We start from the raw sequence: 14,406 nt of genomic DNA, 5'->3' as shown, positions 1-14,406 counted from the left end.
AATTACTAAATTGTAGTAATTATCAGGTAGCAAAAGACGATAAACTCAAAGACGTGAAATTATTCCCTTCCCTTTTTTAAGACAGTTGATTAGATAAATACCATAGAACTTCTCTTTCCATGGAAAATAGTAAAGAACCTATAATTAAGAAAAGCACTTCAAACCTAACATAGGGAATAACAAAAGAAACTACTGACCAACCTTCCTCATCAATAGAGATACACAAATCTAAAATAAAATGTAAGCAAATCAAGCAGAGCATGCTATTAAAAGAATACTTTCAACATAATCAAGCAGGGTATATTACAGGAAGGCAAAATGATTTATTAATAGAAATTGATTAATGCATTCACTACTGTTGTAAGTCATAGGAAAATACCCATGAACAATTGGGTGAGTACTAGTAATGCCTAGTAAGGCATTATGAAATGTTCCACATCCACTCATTTTTTATATGAAAGCTCTACTGAGGTATAAAACACAGAAAAGTACACAAATGATAAGTATACTGCTCAAAGAGTGTGTGAACACACTCAAGTAACCAGCACACAGATCAAGAAATAGTATTACCAATACCCCAGCAGACCTCGTCCTACTCCTTTCCATCACTCAATTACTTTTGTTTTGTTTTGGGTGTTTTTGTTTGTTTGTCTTTTTTAGGGCTGGACCTGTGGCATACGGAAGTTCCCAAGGCTAGGAGTTGAATCGAACTGCAGCTGCCGGCCTACACCACAGCCATAGCAACACAGGATCTGCGGTGCGTCTGTGACCTACATCACAGCTCATAGCAACGCTGGATCCTTAACCCACTGACCGAGGCCAGGGATTGAACCCACATCCTCATGGATACTAGTAAGGTTCTTAACCCACTAAGCCACAACAGGAACTCCCTCAACTAGTTTTTGAACCATCTGTTTCCTTTGCCCATCACATTTTCCCCAGAGAGTCAACTGTTACATCCATCACTTCCTTCAAGACTTTACTCAAAAGACATATTCTCACTGTGGCTTGTACACTAAACAACTAATTTAAAATTATAATTCAATTTCAATTCTAGAATTCCCAATTGCTTTAAACCATCTCGTCTTTCATTGGTCCACTCTCTAGCACCCTGTGCAGCTTCCTTACTGATTATATTTATTGTCTACCTCCTCCCACTTAAGATTTTTGTCTGCTTTGCTTCCTAACATAGCCCAAGCACCTAGAACAGAACCTGAAGTATGTCCAAAAGTGTTTGTAGAAGACAAGGACTGAGGGATATAAGGAGAAGGGGGAGGGGAGGGCAAAAGGGCAGTATGGCTGAGTGTAAGAAAAAAGTATCAACAATAGGAATATAAATAGGTATAATCTTTCTAGCATATAATTTAGCAATATCTAAAAAAATTTTTTAAAGTACATAATCCTTAACCCCATAATTCTACTTCAACAGAAATGCATTAATTCAACTAATATATTTATAGAACAAAGGTACTAGGGATACACACATAAGCATTTTCCCTACTTATGAAATTTATGGCCTAGAGAAGAAAACAGATATTAATCAAATAATCACATATTCTGAGTAAGTATGTGAAGTATGATGAAGGAAAGGTAAATACATGTAAGTACATAAAAGAATATATAATGGGGATGGGATATGCATTTTCACACTTACAAAAAATATTTATATAAACAGCACTATATGTAGTTCACTATAGCTCTGTTTCAGTAGCAAAACTTGGGGAACAATCTAAATATCCACCAAGAGGGAAAGAGTTTGTTTTTTGCTTTTTGGTTTTTTTAAATGTTATGGCTGAACCCATAGCACATGGAAGTTCCCAGGCCATGGATTCAATCTGAGTCCCAGCTGCAATCTATGCCACAGGTGCAGCAATGCTGGATCCTTTAAGCCAAGGCTATGGGCTAGGGATTGAATCTGCCCTTTTGTAGTGACCCAAGCCACTGTAGTCAGATTCTTAACTCACTGTGCCACAGTGGGAACTCCGGGAAGAGTTTTAAATTATGATATATTTCAACTAAGTAATAAATCAAATTTAAATTTGATTAATCTTCTAGGCCCAACTACCAATTTACAGAAAACACAGAGGACAAATGAATACACCATGGGAATGTGTTAAGCCAAATTCAGAACATGGGAAACTCAAAGAAAATCATTTGGAGAAGAGACTTGTGGTTGCCTGATGGGAGGGGGAGGGAGTGGGAGAGATCGGGAGCTTGGGCTTATCAGACACAACCTAGAATAGATTTACAAGGAGATCCTGCTGAATAGCATTGAGAACTATGTCTAGATACTCATGTCGCAACAGAAGAAAGGGTGGGGGAAAAAACTGTAACTGCAATGTATACATCTAAGGATAACCTGACCCCCTTGCTGTACAGTGGGAAAATAAAAAAAAATTAAAAAAAAAAGAAAATCATATAGTCAACCAATGAGCTTAAATGCTTCAATTAGAAGCTGCAAGGAAAAAATTAAGAGATGGAGGAAGAACCCATAGATTAAAACGGAATTATAAGATATATAAAAAAGAGAAAATAGAAAAAAATAAATTCTAATGCTTATTTAGATGTACACTTGGGTGACAAATTGTAAAGAAAATTGAGGAAGTCATTATCATAAAGTCCAGGTAGTAGCTATATTTAGGGAGAAGGAGATTGTGATTGGGAAGAGGCATGTGGAGGGCTTTCTGGGGTGACTGGCAAAGGTCTATTTTTGCCTTATGTTAACTCATTAAAACATTTATTTTATGAGGTTGTCTACATACATGTTATATTCTACAATTAGATTTCTTTTAATGCATCAAAAAAACTGTTCATATCACTGCAGCTACCTCCATCTGATTGCTTCATTCCCTACATAAAAGTCTTCAAAGGTTCCCTACCGTCTTAAAAATAAAATATATACAGCTTGCTATGGCATTCAAACCCTTCCTGACATGAGCACTCGCTGCCTCTCTGGCATCGTCTCTGACATCTAACCCATTCTTGTCTCTGGCCCGCAAGCCACCCAGAATTTTCAACATACTTAAGTTATGCTTTTCCATCTTAGTGTCCTAGTACTATAAACCCTTTTCTCTTTTCTTTCTTTAACTGACTTTTACTCATCCTTCAAAATTCCCTTTATTTTGGAGGTTTGAGAGGACAGAAAAATGGACAGGGAGAACACAGGAGAATTTTAGGGCAGTGAAACTATTCTGTATGATATTATTAGAGTGAATATGTGCCTAACATGGTTCTTGGTACCAAGGAAGAGGGGTCCAGTAACTGTTTCTGTAATGAACAATTCTATCAATGATTAATATCTACAATAACTCTGTCAATCATGTTTTATCAATCAACATCATTTCTTACCACTTTGAATCAATAAAACCTGTAATGAGAAGCTGTAAGATGACTATGCTTTTATGCCTAAACTGCTCATATATATGACAAACACTTGTGCAGGTTAGGCACTTAAATGTTGTAATCAAAACTTTAATACATTAATGAGACATCTTTAACATGCATAATTGTGTAACACAGTAATTGAATACAAATAATAAGTTGATGTAATGACTGCAATTAGCCACATCAAATTCTTTCTGGAAAAAGGTAGGATAGAAATACATAAATGAGTCAGAAGACTACAATTAACATTATTTTTATCAGCCAAGCCATATTGTTACAGTTTCTCTCTTCTCTGTTAGTTTGTCAGCACCTATAATTAGCATCAGTATCAACTGCTTCCACTGATACCACATGTACAATGTACAACATCAACTCATCAGTATGAGTTACTGACAGAAGTCCTAGACCCATGGCAATGTCCTGCTACTAAAATAAGACTCCCTATACTCTAAAGAATCCATAACTAGTATACTTTTCCTGTCTGAGAGTCCTAGCCCTGGATTAGAGGTAGCAGAAGCTGTGGACTGATTCTTTACTCCCACTACCCAGGAAGGAAAATGTTCCCAACAGTAAGAGGTTTCTTGCCTAGAACTGAGGGAGTGGAGTGAGTTATGTTTTGAATTCTCCCTTCATACTTTTCTTTTTTATCCTTCCATGAATATCTTTCTCTTCAAGCAGTACATTCCAATTAGCGTCTTCAAAAGTCATCTCTAAATTCATCTCTTCTGGAAAGACTTTCTGAATAAACTACATGTTATTCTTCACCATTTGCTTCGTGGTCTGCCACCTAAACACTTCCCTCTCTATTTTCAAAGTATTAGTATTGAAAAAAAAAAATCAACAGATGATTGGATTAGGAAGATGTGGTATATATACACAATGGAATACTACTCAACCATCAAAAAGAACAACATAATGCCATTTGCAGCAACATGGATGGAACTAGAGACTCTCCTACTGAGCAAAGTCAGTCAGAAAGCAAGAGGCAAAAACCATATGATATCACTGATATCTGGAATCTAATACACAGCACAAATGAAAAGAAAAGAAAATCATGGATTTGGAGAATAGACTTGTGGTTGCCTAGGGGGAGAGGGAGGGAATGGGATGTATTGGGAGCTTGGGGTTAATGGATGCAAACTATTGCTTTTGGAGTGAATCAGCAATGAGATCCTGCTGTGTAGCACTGAGAAGTATGTCTAGTCACTTATGATGGAGCATGATAATAGGAGAAAAAGAATGTATACATGTATGTGTGACTGGGTCACTATCCTGTACAGTAGGGAAAAAAATGTCTTGGGAAATAACAATAAAAAAGAAAGAAATAAAATGAACTGAAAGGAATTGCCCCAAATTAAAATATAAGCAGAAAGGTAAGCTGACAAATCAGAGAAAGAGAAGTGAACAGGAGACTAACAAAAAAGAAGGCACAGTTATCAAGAGCCAAAATAGGAAGTCAGGAAATAAGAGAAACAAGGTATTAGAGGAAGAAAAGACAGGCTAAGCAGGCAAGCAGGAAGAATATTCTGAGTGAATCATGTCACAGTATCTCTTGCCTGTGGCTGTTTTCACCATGCTCTCTGCAATAAGATTTGTAGGAAGGCTTGCTAGCTAAAGCCAAGGGAGGATAAAGTGCTCTCATATTCTGCTCCAGGGGTAAAAACAGTACAGCTTCATGAGGTTCTACTGTACAGCACAGGGAACTATATCCTAGGTCACTATGCTGCGCAGCGGAAATAGACACAACACTATAAATCAACTATAATAAAAGTAAAATAAATTTTGGAGTTCCCATCAGGGCACAGCAGAAATGAATCCGACTAGGAACCATGAGGTTGCAGGTTCAATCCCTGGCCTTGCTCAGTGGTTTAAGGATCTGGTGTTGCCGTGAGCTGTGGTGTAGGTTGCAGACGAGGCTCGGATCCCACGTTGCTGTGGCTCTGACGTAGACCAGTGGCTACGGCTCCGATTAGGCCCCTTAGCCTGGGAATCTCCATATGCCAAGGGAGCAGCCCTAGAAAAGACAAAAAGACCAAATAAGTAAATAAATAAAAATAAATAAAAAAGAAAGAAAAGGGAGTTCCCATTGTGCCTCAATGATAACGAACCCAACAAGTATCCATGAGGATATAGGTTTGATCCCTGGCCTCACTCAGTGGGTTAAGGATCTGGCGTTGCCATGAGCTGTGGTATAGGTCACTGACATGGCTCAGATCCTGCATTGCTGTGGCTGTGGTGTAGGTTGGCAGCTGCAGCTTCGATTAAATCCCTAGCCTGGGAGCTTTCCTATGCTGCACGTGTGACCCTAAAAAGAAGGAAGGACGGGAGGGAAGAAGGGGGATAATAGTACAGCTTCTAGAGAGGACAACTTTGTAAAGTCTTCCAAAATGTTAAACACATTGTTAAATGTACAATGCTTTGACCCAGTAATCTCCCTACTAGCTATTCATCCAATATGCATACATGTATGAAATTATATATGTAAAATGATATCAACTTCAACACTGTAACAGCATATACTGGAAGCAACTTAAATGTCTGTTATTAGCAATTACAATCCTAGGTATATATCCAAAAGAATCAAAAACAAGCATTCAAACCAGTATTTGTACACAATTGCTCACAGCAGCACTATTCGCAGCTGCCAAAAGTCAGAGGAAAAACAAATCTCCATTAACTATGGACTGATAAACCAAAGGTGGTATATCAATACAACAGAATATTCAGTCATTAAAAGAATAAAGAGTTGATATGTGCTACAATTTGGATGAACCTTGAAAATATGCTAATTGTAGAAGCCAGTCACAAAAGGTCATATACTATATGATTCCATTCCATTCCAATATGAAATATTCAGAATAGGTAAATCCAGGGAGATCTCGTTGTGGCTTAAAGGATTAAGAAGCCAACACAGTGTTTGTGAGGATGCAGGTCTAATCCCTGGCCTCACTCAGTGGGTTAAGGATCCAGTGTTGCTGCAAGCTGTGGTGTAGGTTGCAGATGCAGCTTGGATTCAGTGTTGCCGTGGTTGTGGTGTAGGCCTGCAGTTGCAGCTCTGATTCAGGCCCTAGCCCAGGAATTTGCATATGCTGCAAGCACAGCCATAAAGAGAAATAAAACAAAACAAAACAAAACAGAATAGGTAAATCCACAGAGACAGAAAGTAGATTAGTGATTTCTCAGGGTTAAGAAAGAATGGGGAGTGAGTGCTTAATGGCTATGGGGTCCCCTTTAGAGGTGATGAAAAGGTTTTTGGAATTATATGGAGGGGATGACTCCACAGTGTTGAGAATGTACCAAATGTTGCTGAATTACACATTTTCAAATGGTTAGTTTTATGCAAGTGAATTTAATCTTGACTTCTAAAATGTCCATTAATAGGGACTGGATCCCTACATGGGTTAGTTTTATATATATATATATACACTCAAGTGGGAAAAAAGCAAGGCATGGAACACTATGCAAAGTATATTACCATTTGTCAGGGGGCAAGCATATGCATATGTATATGTTTGGGAATGAACAAACCCTTTCTTAAGAAAGCCACAATAAATAGCTACAGTGGTTGCCTCTGGGCAGAAACTGAATAGCTAAAGGATAGTGTAGTAAAGAAAAATTGTTCTTCATTACATGCAGTGTATCTTTTGACAAAAAAAATGAACCTTATGCATGTGTTTCCTTGAAAAAAATAATAAAGTGAGGGAAGAGGGGCAGGGAACAAATCTTAGGTTTGATGTAATCAAGAATCAGCTCTCTTAGAAACAACAGATTAATTAGGGTGCTTTAATGCAAAAACCAGAATAAGACACTCAGATAAATATGGTAAACAGCAGAAGGAAGATGGCAAAGAATGAGTATGAGCTGGATCTCTGCCTTTGGGGATCTGAGAAATGATAAGAAGGAAAGAGAAAACTGATGAAGTGAGTCTGCAGGATAGAGGTCAGCTGGCCATGCAATCTCATTTTCCTGTGGGGCATGTAGTCCTTGATAAATACATAAAAAGTCCTTGATAAATAAATGAAAGTAATCAGTGACATAAGTATTGCTCTTCTGCTCACAGAAATAGGTCTTCAGTTATGGTCACCAAAAGTTTAAGTGGCACAAGACTTTCAATCCTACTGCAGATTTAAAATGAGAGAGGTTAATATGTGACAAGAAGGACGCTAGACATCTGAAGCATAAGTAAGAAAAGGTTCCCAAGAGTGAATCTTCAAACTGGACCAACCCTGTTCATCTTCATTCTTTGAAGAAAACTGTGTACAGCAGAGGGACCAAGTTGCTTCTGTAGATTAGCAATCAGAGCTTTTACATCACTCTATTCCCTCCAAGACAATATGCTCAGCATATAATCTGGCATTTTAAAAAAATCCATTTCCCATACTTTTCATTTGTCCTACTACGAACAACCTTTCCTTTCAATCAAGACATCTCAATTAGTTCCTTAAATGTCTAAACTCTAAACTCTCTAATCTCTAAACTCATCTCCTCAGAAAGCCTTTTGGAACAAACTTTATGCCATTCTTTACGTCTGCTTATTCCTCTGCCTCCTCAGCACTTTTCTTTCTCTTTCCAGGACACTACTATGTACCTGCTGAAGGTTGTTATTTAAATAACATTTAAGTTGCTGCTTTTGTATATTTTTCCTCTTCTGATTTGAGTCTAGCTTATAAGCCACACTCCTGATTCTTTTTTGCATCCTCCTATTAATTCTTCCTTGGACCCCACAAATATGTAGCTGCTTATTAAGAACAAAAATACCCTGGAGTTTCCTTGTGTTGCAGCGGGTCAAGGATATGGGGTTGTTGCTGCATGGGCTTGGGTTGATCTCTGGCCAAGGAACTTCCATATGTCATGAGTGGGGCCAAAAACAAGCAAACAAAACAAACAAAAGTACTCCAAGAAGATATAGAAGACTTTGTAGAGAAAGAAACAAAAACATGTGCTGGATAAAACTTGTACTTAGGAGCTTTGGACTTCTTATCTACAATGCTTGTATGGAATCTTAAAGCTTCACAACAGAAATTAAGCAAAGTATGACAATTCTCTTACAGCTAAAGAGTATTGTCTGGCATCTGCTAAAAAGTCTTCATTTCTACGAAGGATAAACATGAGTACTCTAATGCTTATAAATTACAATATAGCTGACAAACTTTAGTTGTTGTCAACCTCACATCTCAGTTACCAGAATATAAGGCCAGCAATCTCAAATACGTAAGGATCCTAGAAATCTACAATATCTGGAGAAAGTAAATTCCCACCTCCCCACGCCAAAAAAGAGGATGCTATCTTCCAGCAAATGTTGCAAATTACCTTATTTTTCAATACTAATTGTTTTCCTTTTTTTCCAGAAAGGCCAAACTGTTCTTCCCCTAAAACCCAGGTGGGACGAGGTCACTCAGACACAAACAACCAGGCTTCATTTCCTGATACCTAACATGTAAGAGAAGGAAACTAACGGCTGTGGGGATTCCAAAAGAAACAGAAGACTATGTCCCTACTCCTGCAATACACCAGTCTTGTGGAGGAAAAAAAAAAAAATTCTATCACTCAGGGAGCAATGGAAAGTTTACGGAAAAATATGCAATACATTACTAAACTCTACTACAAGATGATGAGTAGTGGACTCACGGTAGCAGTTTCATTATCATGCTCTAAAACTTACATATTCTACATGTTCTCTTTCAAATATTCAAATAATGCATAATTAAAACTTTAACTTTTTTTTTTTAGGGACACAGGTAGGTGCAGCATATGGAAGTTCCCAGGTAGGGGTCAAATCGGAGCTACAGCCTGCTGGCCTCAGCCACAGCCACAGCAATGCCAGACCTGAGCTGCATCTGCGACCTATACCACAGCTCACGGCAATGCCAGGCCAGATCCTTGACCCACTGAATGAGGCCAGGGATCGAACCTGCATCCTCATGGATACTAGTCAGGTTCATTACCATTAATCCACAACGGGAACTCCCTATTTTTTAAAAATTAAAATGTTGTAAGAGTACAAACTGAACTCTGAAAAGTAGTTATAGGAGATTGGAGAAGGGGTAATACAGAGAAATTTTCAATTTCTGTATTATATATTTCTGAATCATTTGGTGATTTCTATAGTTGAAATGTGTTTCTGGTTTTGTTTGTTTGTTTGTTTGTTTAAAGTAAAAGTTAGTAGGATTTAGTATGTTAGAAAAGAGTTCTTCACAACACCATGCAAAGTGACCAGCAAGAATTCAAAATTAGGAGTTCCCGTTGTGGCTCAGCAGTCAATGAACCCGACTAGCATCCATGAGGACGCAGGTTTGATCCCTGGCCTTGCTCAGTGGGTTAAGGATCTGGCGTTGCCGTAAGCTGCTACGTCAGTTGCAGATGCGGCTCAGATCCTGTGTTGCTATTGCTGTGGCGTAGGCTGGCGGCTATAATTCTCAGGCTCCAATTTGATCTCTAGCCTGGGAACCTCCATATGCCATGGGTGCAGCCCTTAAAAAAAAAAAAAAGTCAATTAGTGAGGAAAACCAACACATTCTATGAACATAAACTGCAGGAAGTTCTTAACTCAATAACAAATGTGTTAAAGTCATTTTAGGAGGGTGACTGAGGGCAGAGGAAACTTCCTTTGTATTCAAGATCAGGATTTAAGGGAAACAGATCCTTGCCCTGGAAAGCAATGTAGAAAATAAACCATCTATTTCCTATGTTTCAATAAATTCTTAAAACATAGAATCCAAACATGTCATTGATCAAGTAGTATTCAAATCTCAAGTATAGTTAGCTATGAACCTTTCACTGTAGTAAATGTTGCACTAAAACCAACTTAAAGGATGGAAAAAATAATCGAAAGGTATCTAGGAGTTCCCGTCATGACTCAGTGGTTAACAAATCCGACTAGGAACCATGAGGTTGTGGGTTTGATCCCTGGCCTCGCTCAGTGGGTTAAGGATCCGGCGTTACTGTGAGCTGTAGTGTAGGTTGCAGATGCCGCTCGGATCCCATGTTGCTGTGGCTCTGACGTAGACCAGTGGCTACAGCTCCAATTAGACCCCTAGCCTGGGAACCTCCATATGCCGCAGGTGCGGCCCCAAAAAAAACAAAAAAAAAAAAAAAAGATTATCTCCAACATAAACATGTATGTTTGGACAAGACTAAAACCTCTCAAATGGCTCTTAAGAAAATGTTAAAAATGATTGCAAGAAAGGGGTCCAAATGGCTAGGGTACAATAATGGGAGGGATACCTTTTACCGTACTCTAACATTTAAAACTTTTATACTATTATGCATATCATCTATTCAATAAATGAGTTAATTTTAAAACAAAAAGGCAGTAGCCAAATAAGATAAGCATGTGTTTCTTTCTAAATAGAAAAATAGATCCCATGAGATTTTTGCCATCAAGGGGTTGTACAGCGGAAAGAACATGGACCTTAAAATCAAACAAACAGACATTTTAGAGTTCCCATCGTGGCTCAGTGGTTAAAGATCCTGACTAGTATCCATGAGGAAATGGGATCAATTCCTGGCCTTGCTCAGTGGGTTAAGGGTATGGCGTTGCCATGACCTGTGGTGTAGGTCGCAGACATGGCTCAGATCTTGTGTTGCTGTGGCTGTGGTGTAGGCCGGCAGCTACAGCTCCAATTCAACCCCTAGCCTGGGAACCTCCATATGCTGCAAGTGCAGCCCTGAAAAGATAAAATTAAAAACAAACAAAAAACCCAGACATTTTAACCCCAGTTCACCCACTTCCTAGAAATAAGTGATGCAGAAAGGTAATAGACTCAGAGATCTGAAAAAAATATCTCTGTGCTGCTCTTTCCAATACTATGCCAAGTGGCCGCCAAAAATTCTTAACAAGGAAACCAATATATTCTGCAACTTACAATCATGGGTGACTTTAAAAAAATGAGACAGAATTTTAACCTAGACAGCAATAAACAGAAGCCTCAAAATCCATGATAGATATTAAAAGTCCCATTATAACAAAAAAATTTTGTGAAAGTTATAGAGCCTAGAACATTTATTTTATGAGGTAGCACTGCAATGGAAAGAACTAAAGGTCAGCTGGTGTAGGGACTAAATACCCATGTATAAGGCCTTGAACTTATGAAGAGCATAAGTATCATATTATGGCTTTGAAGAGCGGATGAATTTGTATTTAAATCCAGGATGACAGTGTACCAGAGTAGTCTAGGGTATAGGATTGAGTTCAATAATTTCTCAGGTCTCCCTGGATTATCTTACACACCTATACCCCATTTTCAGTGCCCAGCATGGTTTAAGAAAGCTACTCAGGCAGGACAACTGGCAGCCGAGTGAGCAGGAGGAACACACTGGGATCACTGTGTTGCCAGATGGCTCCCCGGGCACGTGGGGCCTGGTCCCTTTCCTCCTAGAGCACATTTCTTTGGCTGTGGCCATGCCCTTCAAAACGAAAAATGCTGACCGTGGACTGTGGATCTTCGATCGAGGATCCTGGCATATTTACTTTTTTTCTTTTTTTTTTTTTTTTTTTTTTTTTTTTTTTTTGTTGTTGTTGTTGTTGTTGTTGTTATTGTTGCTATTTCTTGGGCCACTCCCGCGGCATATGGAGGTTCCCAGGCTAGGGGTTGAATCGGAGCTGTAGCCACCGGCCTACGCCAGAGCCACAGCAACGCGGGATCCGAGCCGCGTCTGCAACCTACACCACAGCTCACGGCAACGCCGGATCGTTAACCCACTGAGCAAGGGCAGGGACCGAACCCGCAACCTCATGGTTCTTAGTCGGATTCGTTAACCACTGCGCCATGACGGGAACTCCTTACTTTTTTTCTAATGCCAGCCAGGGCGTACACTTTCAGCACAGCGGAAAAGGAGTCTACAAAGGGATAGATAAGCGAATACAGTAATGCAATATACTTCCCTTTCTTTTTTTAAAGGGTAATATTTAAAATAATCATGTTGGGAGTTCCCTCTGTGGCACGACAGGATTGATTAATGGCCTATCTGCAGCATGAGAATGCAGGTTCAATTCCCTGCCTGGCATAGTGGGTTAAAAGGATCCAGCATTGCCACAGCCGTGACTCGGGTCTGATCCCTGGTTCAGGAACTCCATATGCCCCAAGTCTGGCCAATACATACTTACATACCTACCTAAATACATAATTAATGAATTCAAAAAGCAACATCATCATCACCAGGTTGGAGGGGGGCAAAATAAAATAATATACATTAAAAAAGAAAGCTGGCATTCCTGTTGTAGTGCAGCGGAAACTAATCCGCTTGCCTTGCTCAGTGGGTTAGGGATCCGGCGTTGCCCATGAGCTGTTGTGTAGATCGCAGATGCCGCTTGGATCCTGTGTTGCTGTGGCTGTGGTGTAGGCCAGCAGCTAGAGCTCTGATTCGAACCCTAGCCTGGGAACCTCCATATGCCTTGGGTGTGGCCCTAAAAAGCAAAAAAGAAAAAAGAAAGCTATCAGAAGTCCCAACAATATAATATTTAAAAAAAAAACCCACAGAGTTCCCATCATGGCTCAGTGGTTAACAAATCCGACTAGGAACCATGAGGGTGCGGGTTTGATCCCTGGCCTCGCTCAGCGGGTTGAGGATCCGGCGTTGCTGTGAGCTGTGGTGTAGGTTGCAGACGAAGCTCAAATCCTGCGTTGCTGTGGCTCTGGCGTAGGCTGGTGGCTACGGCTCCGATTAGACTCCTAGCCTGGGAATCTCCATATGCCGTGGGAGCGGTCCTAGAAAAGGCAAAAAGACAAAAAAAAAAAGAATACAGTCAAAATATCATAACAACTTTGTATAGTGACAGAAGGTAATTAGACTTATCGAGGTGATCATCTCAATGTATAAAAGTATCTAATCACTACGTTGTACACAAGAAACTAAGATTATTTATTAATTATAATTCAAAATATAAAATTAAAATTTTAACAATTAAAATAAAGTCTCAACACACTGTGCTAATGTCTTGAAGGAGCTGGCATTCCTGTTGTGGTGCAGCGGAAACTAATCCGCTTGCCTTGCTCAGTGGGTTAGGGATCCGGCGTTGCCAAATAGCAACATGACATTGCAAAAGGATAGAGAATAGGCTGGGTTCTATCCCTTCAAAAGTTATGGTGAGGGATTCTGGATCCCTTTTGTAAATATGGATTCACCTACTATATGCTCTTGAAAGGACGCTAATAGTAGTTGTGATTGTCACTAAGTTGACACTAAGTTCTCTAAGAGATAGATGCCTTGATAGGCAGGGCTTTTCAGCTTGATGGCTATTGTCATCTGGAGAGTAAGTAATATGCAAAACAAATTGCTGTAGAACAGACCCTATAGATCTGGTGCCAGCCACGCTTCCTTTTTATCTTGAGCTATGCAAGGTCATTAGGTCTGATGGTCAGAAGTGTCAGGTCCTGTCAAGTGAGTCACATGTGGTATAAAATGCAACAGTGATAGACAGTCCCATAGTTTGCTGTATATGGTCATGCCTTTACACAGTGAGTATTTGCTAATCACGTCCACTCCTTCCAGCATGGGATAAATCCAGAATGGAAGAAAAGCATTCCAGACCGGAAACAGATGGACAAAATTTCCTCTTCTACTAAAGCCCACCATCACCTGCCTAGGAGAACAAGTCCTGGTCCCCATCAAGAGGCAATCAGAATACCCCACAAGCATAAAGTTAATCTTATTTGTGGTAGGTAGTGAAATGAGATTAACAGCAGCACTGGCAGTACCTGCCCAGAGTTTGCGTATGGTTGGTTCTAGTGGAGGAAATACACCATCACCTCTAGGAACAGGCAGTAATCTAATCTTCCAGGTAAGGAATATCTGGTTACATATGTAAAATGGCCTATTTCTCTGCCTCTCCAAACAGGTAGAATACTAAAAATAAGTCACAGTATGACAGTGGACAGTTTTAGAGACCAACAGGATATTAGAGGAATATTTGAATGCAGTGCAGACTAGGGATACAGCATGTCAGACCTGATGGCTTAACAGTAGTGGGATGCACTAACACCTCATACTTCCTAAGGATCAACAGTATCAGCAGGATGGATC

At 39.5% G+C, this 14,406-nt stretch overlaps 1 protein-coding gene across 7 annotated transcripts in view; it reads right to left on the bottom strand.

The window, feature by feature from the left end:
• The window catches only part of UNC13B (unc-13 homolog B), a 239,348-nt gene that overhangs the window by 130,487 nt on the left and 94,455 nt on the right, over window positions 1-14,406 (bottom strand). The gene's annotated exons all lie outside the window — the stretch shown is intronic.

Source organism: Sus scrofa, chromosome 1, assembly GCF_000003025.6.
Source record: "Sus scrofa isolate TJ Tabasco breed Duroc chromosome 1, Sscrofa11.1, whole genome shotgun sequence".
Taxonomy (NCBI): Eukaryota; Metazoa; Chordata; class Mammalia; order Artiodactyla; family Suidae; genus Sus; species Sus scrofa.
This window is presented reverse-complemented; position numbering and strand designations above follow the sequence as displayed.